This window comes from Microcebus murinus, chromosome 3 (assembly GCF_040939455.1).
Source record: "Microcebus murinus isolate Inina chromosome 3, M.murinus_Inina_mat1.0, whole genome shotgun sequence".
Classification (NCBI taxonomy): Eukaryota; Metazoa; Chordata; class Mammalia; order Primates; family Cheirogaleidae; genus Microcebus; species Microcebus murinus.
This window is the reverse complement of record NC_134106.1, coordinates 39,578,721-39,595,087: the sequence shown is the minus strand read 5'-3', so window position 1 is coordinate 39,595,087 and position 16,367 is coordinate 39,578,721. Positions and strand designations below refer to the sequence as shown.

General features: G+C 38.9%; 1 long non-coding RNA gene across 1 annotated transcript; it reads left to right on the top strand.

Annotated features, from left to right (window-relative positions):
* Positions 1-428: 428 nt before the first annotated feature.
* On the top strand, positions 429-15,565 carry LOC105866293 (uncharacterized). Its single transcript, XR_001151810.2, has 3 exons — positions 429-499; positions 8,090-8,208; positions 14,801-15,565. It is a non-coding gene; the product is annotated as an uncharacterized LOC105866293 (long non-coding RNA).
* Positions 15,566-16,367: the final 802 nt, after the last annotated feature.

Genomic DNA, 16,367 nt, shown 5'->3' with positions numbered 1-16,367 from the left:
GCCAACATTTCTGAAATAAAGGGCTGAAGCACCCATAGACAGATCATATAGATTAAGTAATACATTCATTTGCTTTAAGTGAGTCCATGTTAGTATTTTTACTAGAGTTCTTATACTTCCAAGCCAAATTATATATCACTTGGTAAGATTCTGCTTTATTAAATTCACTAACAAGGTAATTCTTTGGGCTGAGGATATTTGAGGAAGATACAACGAAAATCTGCACAGAAAATAGCAGTAATTTTCTAAATACAGCCAAGTCAATTGTATCTGTTGTGCACTAACAGAAAGACTCCTGGGTTTTAGTAGATAGCCCACTATGTAATCATCTTGGCTGAATAGCCTCAGATACTTTGTTTTGAAGGGAGTGCAGAAATCCTGCAGGTTTAATTGCCAATAAATCAGCATGACCTCTACTCCCTGGCAGGCTTTTTCTACAATGATCTTTTCAACCAGAAAATGAAGAGATGGATTTTACAGTGTGTGCCTACTGCCTATGGTAAGATAACAGAATTACACTTGCGTTTTCTCCATTACAGGCTACGCTAGATAATGAAGAATTCTATTAGTGACATGTTCTGTTTACTTTTAGGTTATTTTCATCTTGTGTTATCATTATTTCTTTTTGTTATTATGGAGAGCTGTCTTTCTTTAAAAAGAATCCTATCATTTGTTAGTTCAATATTTTACCACCAGCAGAGATTTTATTCTCTAGCTAACTTATAAGAATTTGCATTAAGGTATTTTGGCTCACTCATAAAGCTATTCACAAACTAATTAAATTGGATGTTGCATTTAGCTGATTTTCAGATTTGTTTTAAAAGGCAGGCATTTTAAATTAATATTTCCAATTCATGACTATAACTAATACAGAAATTTTAACATTCATCCATACCCAAATGTAACATAAACTTGATGTTTGTACTTTTGAATTGTTTGTTTATTTTAATTTGAATGATTAATATTGTGTAGTATATTTATACACTTAGATTTTTAATTGTATGAACACTAAAAGAAAACATCAAAATTTAGAACTATTTATATTGCTAAACAATAATAGGTATTTATTTCCTACTTTATTTCTGAGGGCTCCTGTTACCTATTTTGATTTTAGGATGGTGCTTTTCCTGCTTAATCACAGGGAGCTGAACCAGATGATCTCTTGAGGCTTTGTCTAGTTCTAAGATCTATGATACAACTTGCTGTGTCAGGAGGGCATCTTCTTTTGGGCTGTGTGCAGGACAATTCTGTTGTGCTTTATATATACATCTAAAAAATGTATTAGGATGAGAAGATTCTGGGGCCTTGGCAGCAGTAACATAGTTTTTTAATATCCCCAAATCCCCACATAACAAATAGAGCCATTAGATAGCAAAACCAAAAATATTTACAATAAAATCCAGTGATAAAGTATCCCCAGAAACCTGAAATACCAGCAGTTCCCCCCTTATCTATGGTTTGTACAATAATATTTTGAGAGAAAGAGACCACATTCACATAACTTCTATTATAGTACATTGTTATGATTATTCTATATTATTCTCTTATTGTACCTAATTCATAAATTAAACTAATAGTATATATATATAGGAAAAAATATAGTGTATATATAGGGTTTGGTACTATCCAGTTTCAGGGATCCACTGGGGGTTTGGAACATACCCCCCTTGGATAAGGAGACTACTATCCAAGCAAATGATGCAATTGGCAAATCATCAATATCCACAAGAACCTCCGTGTGTGTGTGTGTGTGTGTGTGTGTGTGTGTATGTGTATGTATGTGGTGGTAGTGGTGGAGGGGGAAGCCGAGGAAAGCAACAGGGCCCTTATGAACCTGAGAACAGAGTAGAAAAAGTAGCCAACAATTATTTAGTAAGTGGAAAGTACAACAGACCAATTTGAGAATAGCAGCTGACATTGGGAGGCATTTTCTCCCACTACAATAGCAGATAAGTGCAAGAGGCCCACAGTGAGGATGGAGGGACTAGAACAGTTTGATCCCAATGAACTTATAAAACTGATGAGCCAGGGCTCCCTTCCAGAATAGAGCCTGACTCAGACTTCTGGCAATGGAATCAAAATTGATTTGGATAAAGACAACAGAGACAAAGGAAATAAGATCCATGGCCACAGAATCTCAGAAGGCGAGCAGTTAAATTTTTTTTTTTTTTTTTTTGAGACAGAGTCTCGCTTTGTTGCACAGGCTAGAGTGAGTGCCGTGGCGTCAGCCTAGCTCACAGCAACCTCAAACTCCTGGGCTCGAGTGATCCTTCTGCCTCAGCCTCCCGGGTAGCTGGGACTACAGGCATGCGCCACCATGCCCGGCTAAAAATTTTTAATACTTTATGAATATAACAGAAGAGAGAGCTCTCTGATGTTAGCAGAGCTACCCTCAACCATGCATCCTTCTGAAAGTTCAGATAAACTCTTTTCACATATGAATGAGCAACAAATCAGCTACTATGCAAAAATAAAAAGCAGAATGACATCACTTTAGCCAATGGGAGAACATTGGAAACATGTCCACAAAACAAGTCAATTGTAACCTTTAATTTCAACATAGGATAAAAGATATTCAAATTATAAGACATGGAAAAACCTATAAATCAGATTTAAAACTTAGAAATTAGGTGATAGACCTGAGAACTAAAAAGAAAAAATCATTTCAGAAATAAAGTCTTAACTAGAAAAGAACACAAGAGAATAAACACAAAGATATCATAAAAGAACTGTAGAATGAAAAGAATAAAAATTTTTGAAGTAAAAAAGTTAAGAGACAGAGACAGTTTGACAGAAAGTGAAATATTGGAGGCAAAGAAGGTCCAACATATAGATAATAGAAAGTCCTTTGATTTCCAAAAGAAATCAAAGTAAGAGAACAAAAGCTTAAATACCATAATTCAAGAAAAATTTCCTGAAATAAAAAAATTTAAATTACACATTGAAAGAGCACACCATGTATCTGAGAATATCCATCTAGAACAACCAATACCAAGACATAATTTAATAAAATTGTTGGACTTTAAAGATAAAGAAAAAAATTCCTTAGGCATTTAGGCAAAAGGAACATGTGATTTTATGAAACAAACACAGACCATCAAATTTGTCAACAATACTTCATGCCAGAGAAAAATGGAGTAACATATTTAAGACACTCAAATGTGAGCCAAGAATTTTATATTCAGCAAAGCTGACCTTCAAGTATAGAAAGCACAAACATTTATCAACATGCAAAAACACAGGGAATGTTGCTCTCATTTTCTTTCCTCAAAGAATCTACTACAGAATGAGCTTTTAACAACCAAAATGAGCAGAGACATTAACATAAGGACTGCTTGTGAGCATTAAACAAATAATTACTTGTAGGACTGAGGCTAAATAAGGATTAGAAGGGAGAGTAATATGTAGTATATAATGGCATCTGACAATGTTGATACAGTACAACTATTAAAACTGGGGGAGAAAATATGTGAAAAAAATTTAGCTGTTTTCAGTAGCTGCATTTGGATTTTTCTGAGACTGTGATGTAAGTAATACAGAGTAAAGTACAGCAATTATTGGGTATTCTAATTCCATTTTGATCTCTGCCCTTGAGTACCAGGATTTTCTGGTGTGAAACACTGAATACAGGAAAGAGTAAATAAAAAAACCTGTAGCGCTGAATTTGAATTGGAAATATCACTACTAACTAAAAGGAATTTGTTTAAAATGTGTGCTTTTCCATATCTATGTGTTCTTTTACAATAAAGTTTTGGTTTTTTGTTTTTTAAGTTTTTCTTTTTTAACTTTGATGTCCACTGTCAGGGGAAGAGGCCTGGAAATAGTGACCAATGTTGTAGTTCTTGAGCATCCTAAGTGGAAAATGAACTTAAGAGATTTAAAAGAGGCTGGGCACGGTGGCTCACGCCTGTAATCCTAGCACTCTTGGAAGCCAAGGCAAGGAGGATCGCTCAAGGTCAGGAGTTCGAAACCAGCCTGAGCAAGAGCAAAACTCTGTCTCTACTAAAAATAGAAAGAAATTAATTGGACAACTAAAAATATATTTTAAAAAATTAGATGGGTATGATGGTGCATGCCTGTAGTCCCAGCTACTTGGGAGGCTAAGGCAGAAGGATTGCTTTAGCCCAGGAGTTTGAGATTGCTATGAGCTAGGCTGACGCCACAACACTCTAGCCCAGAAAATAGAGTGGGACTGTCTAAAAAAAAAAGAGAGATTTAAAAGAAAATTTTTTTTTTGATTTATGCAAGGTCACTTCATAAAAGAAAATTTTTAATAGATAAGACAAAACAACAGTCTAGGAATTTTATTACACTTGGGTGATTATACTATAAAGAAAGCAAGACTTGCTTTAATACTCAGAATAGTGGTTACTTTTGGGGAGAAAGCAGGTTGCCATTGGAATAAGCATGTTGAGAAGTTTCTGGGTGGGGATTGGGTTGGCAGAGTTCTGCATGTTAGCCCTGATAGTGGTTACAAAGGTGTTTGCCTTATATAATGACTCATTAGGTTATATTGTGCATTTGTTACATATCTTTTTCTGTTTTCTTTCTTTATTCTTTTCTTCTTTTTCTTTTCTTTTCTTTCTTTTTTTTTTTTTTTTTACGAGACAGGGTTTCAGTCTATTGCCTGGGCTAGACTGCAGTGGCATCATTATAGCTCACTGCAACCTCAAACTCCTAGGCTCAAGCAATCTTCCTGGCTCAGTCTCCTAAGTAGCTAGGACTATAGGCATGCATTTTTAAACTTTTTTGTAGAGATGAAGACTTGCTATGTTGCTCAGCCTTGCTGTTTTGTTTTTCAATCAAAATATTTGTCTTTTTTTTTTTTTTTTTTTTAAGAGCAGTATAAAACACAAAGGATTTTAGAAGAGACTCATGCTGTACATTGCTTTTATTTCAGGACACTTTTCAGTGTCTTCCAAAAGTCTTTGTGTGACCCTATTTCTCCATTAAATTCAGCAAAGCCTGTTCTTAAGATAACAAACACTCACTTTATCTGAAGCCTGACTTAAGAACAGTATAGGAAGAAAGCAAGCAAGAGGCCAGCAAAGAAGAAAAAAAAAGTTTTGCCATTCAAGCATATTTCTGCAAAAAATAATGTGTGAAACTCCTGGGAGAGTATAGGTATAGCAGCACTATATGGTGGTACCACAAATTCTTCCTGAGAAGCTAGAGAACCCCTCACTGTCTGGTGAGGTCTACATCCTCACTCCATTCAGATTAGACAAACAAAACAGCTTTCATGCATTCCATCCATTGATCTTTTGACTTTAAGCTGCTAAGGGCTACCCAGAGATTAATTTGCAACCCCAATCCATCTTTAAGTCTTCAGCAAAGCGTTCTGTGAAAGGCTAACTTTCCTAAAGTACTCATTAAAGCGAGGAACTGGGGTCCACTTTATATCACAATAACTCATTACTTGTGACAAGTGAGTCAAGAGCCATGGGATCTGTATCCGATAATTTTCAAGTGTGTATGTATTAATATATTAATATATGTATTTATTTATGAACTCGCTCTGTCACCCAGGCTGGGGTGCAGTGGTACAATCATAGCTCACTGTAACCTCCAACTCCAGGGCTCAAGCAGTCTTCCTGCCTTGGCCTGCAATTACAGGTGTGAGCCACTACACTGGACTGCAGGTATTTATCGAGCACAGATTTTTCTATGGAGTTTCAGTTTCAAATATGATGTCCTATTGTGTGACTGGAGTTGCTGCTCTACATATATGGTCACCATACCTATATTGTAAAATCTTTCTCTGTCTTCCTTTTTCTACCCCTAAAGAAAACAACGCTGCTCTTACAGGTAGATCTAATAAATGAATTTAGCAAATTAAAAACATTTTAATTATTAGAACTAGCCCCAGAGGTTCTGAGGATGTGCCACATGTAGAAGTAGGGTTAGTAAGTAGGTGGGGTTATTTAAATCCTATCAGTTCTTTAAGACCCTCCGCATCATCTCTCTGCTCTCCAAGCACCTCAGAAACGTTACAGATAGAACTACTCATAACCCAAATTTCATAATTGCCAGGATTGTATATTGTTTCCCAATTCCTTTATGATTGTTCACTTTGCGTTCCTATCTGGTTACAAAGTTTCCTATGGGCAACAATTATGCCTTATACTTTCCTATATTCTCTACCACATGTAGAAAACACTCCATACTCATTGATCTCATTGATTAATTCTTCATCCATTTATTCAACCAACAAATAGTTATTGAGGACCAACTCAAAGCTGTGGGGTTAAGGCTGCAAGCCAGTCTGTACATTCATGACACTTCCACTTTAGCAGTTGGAATAAGTAAAAAACCCAAGATACCTTTGTTTTCTTTCCCAAATTATGAGCCTTAAATTTTTTAGAGACAGGGTCTCTCTCTGTTGCCTAGGCTGGAGTGCAGTTTCATGATTATAGCTCACTGCAACCTCAAACACCTGAGCTCAAGCAATCCTCCCACCTCAGTCTCACTAGCAGCTGGGACTGCAGGGACCTAGGCAGGTAGCTCTAGCTATGTTATCAGGCTGGTCTCAAATTTCTGGCCTTCCAAAGTGCTGGGATTACCAGTATGAGCCACCACGACCAGCCTAACCCACCCTTTGTCTGAAAAGAGTTTCTGTCCTGTTCTGCTGCTTAATGGTGGACAAACTAAAAGATAAAAAAAAAAGAAGGCTCATCAGGTGTGAATTCTTTCTGACTACTTGCCCCTTCAGTGAGGTGCTTACTTCAAAAAGCCAAGTAGAAACTTTCAAAGTCCTGAGGTGGGAGGAGATTCACAGTTTCCCTTTGCTTCCCCCACACTTCCCCATTACTTTCCCTCAGATATGCTATTTTATATAATATAGATACATATATGTATGTACACATATGTATATGTATGTGTATATATATGTGGGTGTATGGGTATGTGTGTATACTAAAATCTATTTCTCTTCCCTGCATTCATAATGGTTCTAGAGAAGCTTATTTTAAAGCAGTAGCCACCCTCATGCCCTTTGCTCTCTAGAGAGATTTCTCAAAGGCAGGGCAGGATCAAAGCTGTAAACCTTTGCCTTTGTGATTCTCCTTTTTGATGTTGGAACTTTCTCACCATCTGCTTTTTTTGTTTAAGCAGTAATGGTACTGTAGAGGCCCAGGAAACTGGCTGCTTCTCAACCATTGTTATTTATTTCCTCAATAGTGTTGAAGTGGCAAATTTTATAGCACTGTGACAACAGTAACATTGATTCTCAAAATATGTATTTTCTGGTTATATTTGTTTTGACAAAATAATCTTTGACAGAAGGGAGAACTTAAAAGGTGAATAAAATAGAATGAGGTGTTGCCTGATAAAAATAAAAGGGGGGGAATTATTTGCCCCAGGATAATTGCCCAAACTTTATAATGCACATAGTATGATATAAGCATTGTAAAACTCTGGCCTTAAAGAAATTATAATGCAAATTGGTACAGTGCTGCATAGAATGTTAGAAATCAATTACTTGATAGGTTCGTAGATGCAGGTACTTTCTGAATGAGGAAGAAAGTGGAAAACTCACAGGGATTGCCCTCAATAAATATAAAATCACCCCTGTATCCCTCTGCTGGTACCAGGCCAACATATAATAGGCACAATACTACTTGCTGAATGAATGAATTTAATTCATTTCTTTTATTTACCACTCCCAAATCCCTAATACTTAAATAGTGGATTATATGTGAAGATAAGGAAACATGTTATGAATAGGAATAATAACAGGATTATAACAAATCATACATCATTTTAAACTAGTATCAATATGGTCAAAATCTAATGCTTTCGGCCTGGGTTCATGTAAATAGTTGCTCACTCACTCTTTGTGCATGATCTGAGTAATCCAATTACAGACAGATGGGAAGATAGAAGTTTCCAAAAAAAGAATCTGGAGCATTTTTCCTGTTAGAAATGCACAAACATTCCCAAATACTTCCAAGGTTTGCTCTGGGTGATCCATTCTTGATATCCAAGAATTGCTGTCAGAGGTGTTACTAGTCCAAGGTGGGGCTGTCTTTGAAGGATTGTGAATTAAAGGGTTTTCATATGGGGTTATTATTTTTATTTGTCCAAATAGAAAGGGCACATGGAAAGCAGATGGCTGTCATTCGGCACAGAATGGCTCCAGATGACAGTACCGTTCCCAAGTCAAGCACTGACGAAGCTAAACCTAAGTCAGCCGTGGACAACCGATGGGTAAATACAGCATCTGTCCAACCTGGACTCTGACCTGAACTTTATGCTGTAGTATCTCCTTGTGTAAAGAGATTTGCTTACTGAGCAAGAGATTTTTGACACGATGCAAAGTCCTAAAGGTAAAGACTAAGGAATTATAGTCCAACAAGTAGAGTTCACTTTTCTTTTCCACACCAGGAATAGCAGAGAAATCATTGAAATTTCTTAGGTTTCCTTTTTATTCATACAAGTAAAATAACAGAAATGTATTGATCTTTTAGAGTCTTAGGCTGAGAAACAGTTGGTCTTATCAAAGCAGTTTCTCTAAAATCATTTGAGGGACCATATGTTAGACAGCCAGTTGAGTATTTCTACCCCTTAAAAATATAGTTGCTTACGATCCTTGAAGGACAATGAATTCTATGTTAACATGTTTCTGCTGACCTGTGAATTGAAGCTATAATTTCCTCATATAACATTTTTAACAGCCAGCTTGTTTCTCCTTTCTATTTCTACAGCCTATAGAGCTAGAACACTCTTTCTAATTTGTCTAACTAGTGCGTGGAGCTCAAAGTTTTGGGATAGGAAGAACTTGAAACCTGACCAAGTCTCCAAGTGGAATGCATAATGCACATTGACTACAGAGTTATATGGGAGATGGTCCCTAAAAAAAGTATGAATCATAACTGTATAAATTAAAATAAATCAGTGTGTATACTTAAGTAATAGATCTTTCTAGATTTACCCCTACTTCTTAAGCTATGTTGAGTCACATATGCATTCATTCATTCATGTAACAAATATTATCAAGCACCTACTATGTGCCAGGCTCTAATGTAGGCACTAGGAATATAATAGTGCCTACTGGGAGAAGGCTTAGCTAGATGTTTCTGGGAGAAGCTAGATGATCTGGGAGAAGCTTAGCTAGATGTTTCTGACTCTGGGTCTCTTATGAAGTTGCAGTCAAGATGTTGGCCATGGCTGCAGCCATCTGAAGGCTTGGTTGGGATGAAGGATTGGCTTCCAAGATGGCTGACACTCATGGCTCTTGGTAAGAGTGGTACACAACCCCACTCATTAAGAAGATCTGCCGGGCGCTGTGGCTCACGCCTGTAATCCTAGCTCTTGGGAGGCCGACGCGGGCGGATTGCTCAAGGTCAGGAGTTCAAAACCAGCCTGAGCAAGAGCGAGACCCCGTCTCTACTATAAATAGAAAGAAATTAATTGGCCAACTGATATATATATATAAAAAAATTAGCCGGGCATAGTGGCGCATGCCTGTAGTCCCAGCTACTCGGGAGGCTGAGGCAGAAGGATCACTCGAGCCCAGGAGTTTGAGGTTGCTGTGAGCTAGGCTGACGCCACGGCACTCACTCTAGCCTGGACAACAAAGCGAGACTCTGTCTCAAAAAAAAAAAAAAAAAAGAAGATCTGAGTTCCTTGCTGAATGTTGGCAGAAGACCTCGGTTTCTTGCCTCATGGGTCTCTTCTCAAGGCCTAAAGCCATGGAAGTTGGCATCCTCCAGAAAGAGAAGTCTAAGAGAGAGCAAGGCAGAAGGCACAATGTCTCAAAACTTAGCCTTGGAAGTGATACTCCATTGCTTCTGCCATATTCTATCCATCACATAGACCAACTCTGATAGGAGAGAGCTATCTAAGGCATGAATACTTAGAGGGTGGGCATCATTGGGGGGCCACCTTAAGGTTGGCTACTACATCTTTTAAAGCCAAAAACCAAAAGCCAGCTCTTTTCCATATTAAGAGAATAAAGTCTTGGAGTCTCTCTTATTGGCTGGCAATATCTGGCTTTACCTATTAGGTGTTATGTAAATGCTGGACTGGCTGGAAGTGGTGTCTGCACACTCAGGTGAAATGCCCACTGAGGATTAGGGCTGCCATTTATCTTTGCTTAGTGAGGTGCCCAATTTGGGATTATTATATTCTTAATATTTGTTATATTAGCAGAAGTCAGGTTTGTATTACTGTCAGCCTGGTCATGCTAAGGGTCTGTGATCCTTATTTTACAGGCTTTGGGAATCTAGATATTTGTTCGAAGTAACACTACTGTTAAGTGAAAGAAACAAAGATTCTAATATAGGCAGAGGACACTCTCATAACCATAACTCTGTATGGCTTCATCCTCAAGCAGGCCATAGCCTCATAATTCCTTCCAGACACTGGCCCCAAACCCAAGAAACATAGGGCAGGGAAGCTGCAGCAGGAAATGGAGTGCAGCCAAAGTGCTATTCAAGCGTCCCTTGAGGATGTATATGGCAGAATCCTAAAAGACTAGAAGATAAATGTGTGGTTAGGATACGAGAATGCTTAAAGCTAGAGATGGAGTGATAGGGTTGAAGAAAGGGATCTCCTGCTTCTGATGGGATGATTCAGGGCCTTCCTTTCCTATTATGTATAAAAGTGACATAGGAAATCTGGTTTTGATAAAAAGTGTTGCAAGGGTACTTTTCACTGATGCTGAATAATTGACAGGATGAAGAGAAAATATGCAGACACTTGCTTTGGCAAGGTAAAAAGGAACACAAATTGCACGCATTAATGTGAAGTGTTTGCCATTTGTGTCTGGTTAATATAATCACACTCAGGAGAAAATGCAAGGAAATCATGGGCTCTGAAGTGGATTTAGTGACTCTAAAACATTCTTCCACTGGATATTTCTCTTGGGAATGGCTCTGCCCTACCTTCTTCTTCTAAAACTAAATAGAAAGTAGCTATTCCTTTTGGAAAATGATGCTTGCCCTGGAGATCCCATGGTGGCTGGCCTGGGCTCCACAGTGTGTATACATCATGCAAATAGTTTGTTAATGATGTTGCCAAATTGCAATGCTCATGTGTATCTTGCTCTTCTGTGAAGCCTTCCTTGGTTTTGCTATGGAGGTCCAGGCACTCTCTCTTCCTATTTTGCCAAAATGGGAGTTTGGGTTAAGGGTAAGGAAGGAAGGTCATGTTAAAACATGGAGCACTTGGAGGTAAAGAAGGTTGTACTGCTTGAGAGATTATTGGTTTTCATTTTTCTCTAGGAGTGGAAGTGGCATAGAATATACCCACTTCTTGCTGTGCACCAAAATAAGCACATAGCCCCTTTCAATTTTAAGGGCTTTGTTTGGGGGCTAATTACCATGGGGAAACAGAAGGGAACAACAAAAATAACCTGGGGAAATACAAAGACCCCAAAAACCTTACATGGTAGTTTACCAGCTTTAGCCTTATGTGGTACCCAGAAATGTAGATGGCTCCTCTTCTCCCGAGAGCAGGGCTCTCTTTGGAGGGCATCCTTTCTGAACCTCTTCCCTACCTTATCTTGTTCCCACAGACTCATTTCTCCTTCCAACGGCCTCTTTCAAGATGTGTAAGAACAGTTTGGGTGCAGATGCATAGACATCCATGTGTTCCCAGACAGAATTATTTACTGTCCGAGTCATTCAAAGACAGTTCTCTTCATCTCTCTCAATGCCTCCCTCATGCCCCCAGAGGAGTTTCCCACTAGAGCTGAGAGCATAAAAGCTGTAATTGAGGAGAAGTGACATGGGGAGAGACAAAGATGGGGGCTATGAAAAGGCATCAAAGACAAACCATACCTACTTGGCCATTGTGCTGAGGGTCCTTGGTAGCTGGTCTGGGGTGCCCCAGGGCAGCATTTCTAGGTGAAGCATTTAATAGGCTTCTCTAGGTGGACATTTTCTGAAAATGTAAATCTGGACCCTACAGATGTTAAAGCGTGTGAATCAGAAGAATCCAACCTGGCATAACCAGCAAGCCAGCACTTTGTGGGACAGACCAGTGACTCACCACAACTTGATAATATCACACACAAGGACAAATCTTGGCAGCCTTGGTTTGCTATTTGGGAATCACAAATACTAGCCCCTTTTTTTATATAGTAGAAGAGAAGGTACATCCAAAATCAACTTTTAAAAATGTCTCCAAATGTTGCTATGCTTAATGCATTCAGCAAGAAGAGGTGAACTCTTAAGTTGGAGAAGGTGGCTGATGACACTAAATTGTTTGGAGAAGTTAAAAAAAAAAAAAAAAAACACTGAAGGATTGTGAGAAACTCCAGATGGACTTGAACATGTTGAGAGAGGCAATGAGCAGCAATATGACAGATTAAGTTTGAGTAGAATCTCTATAATTTTCAAAAGGGAATTTGAAATTCTCAGATAAGCTAAACTTGCTGAAAGAAGGAAAGAACTCTAGAATTTATAATTCTCTGTCCAGGGGTTGAAGAACTACTTACAAGTATGGCCAAGGGTAAAATGGAGCCATGGACTTGTTACCTTGTCCGAGACAGCTGGACCTTTTGCTCCTATCCAGCCACATGGAACTGTTTCTGGTTCCCTGAATATGCCACATTGTGACCCCCTCCCCCCATGCCCCCTGTCACTCTTATTACTTTCCTTCCATAGCAATCATCACAGTTTGTAATTAGATGTTTGTTTGATAATTTGGTTGTCTGATCTCATCATACTGCAAACTTCAAGAACAGAGACTTTATTTGTTCATATTGTATCCCCAATGCCTATCTAGTGCAAGGTATCTAGTAGTCCTCAATAAATTATTTTCAAACAAATGAATAAATGAGCCTTTGCACAGGTATTTTTTTCCCTCTCTGCTTGGAATGTCTTCTCCCTTCCTATTTGGTTGGTAAACTCATATTTTTCGAAACCCAGCTGTATCACTACTCCAAAACATTGCCTCTGTGGAGGAAATTATAGCTTCTTTTCTTTCTCTGTCTTCTAAGCATCTAGAATGCTGCACTCACAACACTGTACTGAAATTGTTTGTTTACATGGCTCTCTTGACAATTAGACTGTGAGCTCCTTGAGGTCAGGGACTGGATCTTATTTATCTTTTTATTAATAGTACCCAGTGGAATACAGTAAGTATTTGTAGATGTTTGGAAGTGAAGTCATAAATGAACCTTATGTTTTCAAGCCATCTCATCCAAGGAGAAGTCCACTTAGGGGTAGTGCTGCTCTGTCAGTCAATAATACAGTGAATAAGCAGGACACTAATGATGCCCCCAGGTAACACTCATGCTGTTTCCCCTTCTTTTAGGGACTTGCCACTTTTCTCCTTCACTCTAGTGGTCCAAATGGAGTTTCCCAGGCCACAGTGAGGTGAATCTATGATGCAAGCTGCGGGGACAGTCAAAAAACTTCCCTAGGTTTTCTTTCCAATAGCTGGGTGAAAACAACTCTTTCCTCTCTGATGTACTAATGCAAAGGTGTCAGCCCAAGTCATTCCCCACCACTTAAAGAATGGAACCAATTCTAGAGGGCATCCTGAAAAAATCCAGTGCCTAGTTTGGGCATTTGATGAGTCCTGTCCTTTCAGGGGTTTGGTTATGTAAACCCATACATTCCCTTTGGCCTAAGCTAGTTCAAACACTTCCTAACAGGGGCAGAGCTCAGCTTCTCTTCCTTTGTGTCCTCCCTATCCCCACACAGCACCCAGCCTCTCCTCTAAAAACTTCTTGAACAAATAATAAAGAATATCACTTTGGAAGACATTCAGTGTTAAGGTGGCAGAGTAAAGATAGTTCTGTCCCCCATCTTCCTCAAAAAGTACCCTATACCAAGAAAAACAAGAATCAGAAACATGGAGTTTATCTTTAGTACAACTAGGGGACAACGTGACTCTGAACCAAAAAGGAGGAAGGTCACACTAAAGCACCTGCCCAGGGCCATGTCAGTCTGAAGGAGCAGATTCACTCCACTGAACAGCAAGAAGGCTCAGGAATTGGTGCGCCAGGTACCTGGAAGGCAGAGGCCAAAGGAGCGAAAATGGGCATTATTTAAGAATGTGTAAGAAGCAGCTAGTTCTCCAAGTGCCCAGCTACTCTACAAAGGCAGGAAGATGAGAGTCTCTGGAGAATCTGAGCTGGAAAGTCTTGGGAAATCAGATACTGTACAGAGGAGAGCCGGCAGTGAGCTGCTAGAATCTGAAAGGGGGCAGCGAGAACTCAGTGTCCTTCCCAGGCAGGTTCAAGGCACTCCCTCCACTCCTCCCCTCCCCTCCTCCTGTAGGAGACTGGTGATCCTTCTCTGGAGAAATGGATCACGGACCACGATCAGAGAAGAGACCTTCCTACGCTAAAATTTAGGATACCAAAAGAAAAAGTTGGCTGGCCATCTGCTTTTATTACAGTGAAGGCCACCAGATGACAGGGCCACCCACAGATCAATGGCTTCCAAACAGCTTTTAAGTACCTCATTTTAAGTACCTCGTTTTAAGTTATAAATAATAGATAGACAAAAATCACTGGAAGTGTGATGAAATCCCCCAATAAGGTAGTTAGAAACCAGAACAACAACAACAACAACAACAATTCAGAGAGGGGAAGAAAAAGCTTTCAGAGAGGAAAAAATAATCATTTCAAAGGACTGGGGAAAAGAAAAATAATGGATGATAACATTGAGAGCTAGAAGCTAATTGAATAATGCCATTAAAAGTCTGAGTAAAAGTGATTTTCAACCTAGAATTCTATACCTACCCACCAAAACCAATCTTTGGTTATGGGTGAGGATAGTATATACAAGTTTGTATGCATACAACATCACAAAAAGATGTTCTTTTCACAACCCTTTCTCAGGAAATGATTGGATGATATGTTCCACCCAATGAAGAAATAAACCAAGAAAGAACACAGTGGATTCACAGAAAAGGGCTCTCCAGGATGATGGCCAAAGAAAGTCCTCGAAAACCAACAGGTAAGACTGGGCTGGTGGCAGACTCGGAAAGCAACCCATGTGAATTAAATGGGACGGAGGGCTCCAGGAAGGATGCACCACTAGGAACACAATGGAACTACTATTTGATCTAAGAGGTTGCTCTTCTGAAAATTTTTATTGAAAAGCGTTTTACAGAGCTGCTGGTGAGTATGAGAACACTTACAATTGGTTCAACACAATCTAAGGCAAATGAAAAAAACACAGTCAATTATTTTATTTAGATTTGATTTAATTTTTAAAAAAGAGATGGGGTATCACCCTTGCTCAGGCTGGTCTGGAACTCCTGAGCTCAAGCAACCCTCCTACCTCTGCCTCCCAGAGTGCTAGGATTACAGGCGTGTGAGTGATCATGCCAGCCAACAAGCAATAATCAAATTCAAAAGAAACTAAAAGATATGCAAGAAAGTAAATGTACTCATAATACCCATCTTGATTCATCAGCAAACAGTGTTTACAGTCACGTTAATTAATACTGAATACAGATTTGACCAAAACACATGATACAACTATGTTGGGAGAATGGGGGAAGGGGCAGAGGAAGAGGAAGAGCACTAATAGCCTCACCTACAATGAAAGGAAATCAATAGATAATATCTAACTTGATGACTAGAGAGAGAATGGCAAACCCAGAAACTCTGAGGCAATTAGAAACAGCTAAAGAGGCTGAAAGTGATTGTTTCTGGATAATAGGGCGGTGGGGGGTGGGGCAGAGCAGCATGAAAATACTGCTGCTTTTTTGTCATAAGCCTTTTGGCACTACTTGACCTTTTAAGCTATGTACATATATTGCTCGGATAAGTAAAAATTAGTTTTGAAAATACTATCATATTGAAAGGGCACCCAATTATTAGCCTGCTCAGCTGCCTGTGTGTCTTGTCCCAGCTTTGCTCTTGTGCTTGGAGGATTGCAGATGTGGTCAGAGAGAGGTCAGAGGACAGGTTAGGAAGCGCTTTGTGTGCCAAGCCAGAGAGCTTGGATTTTATTGTAAAGGGAATGGGGAGCCTTCAGGGATCTTAAACAGTGGAATAATAGGATCAGACACGCTCTCTGAGCATTAGTTTTCTCATCTGTAAAATGACTGAGTTGGCCCAGGAAGAACCATTCTGGCACTTTTTCCCATCTGAACATTTTACTATGAAAATTTTTTAAATGTCCTATTAGTTACTAGTTAAGCAATGTATTTATTAACTGATTATTTATTTTATTATTAGTTTATATATTATTAAGTTATGAATTATTTAGATTTACTATGAAAAACTTTCAGAAAAATTAAAAGAATTTTACAGTAAACATCCATGTAACCACTTAGATTCTGCAATTAACATTTTACCATATTTGCCTTCCTCACATAAAGATCTCTCTCTCTCTCTCTCTCTGTCCATGCATCAATCCATGTGATACGTTCATGCACATCAATATACTTCATCT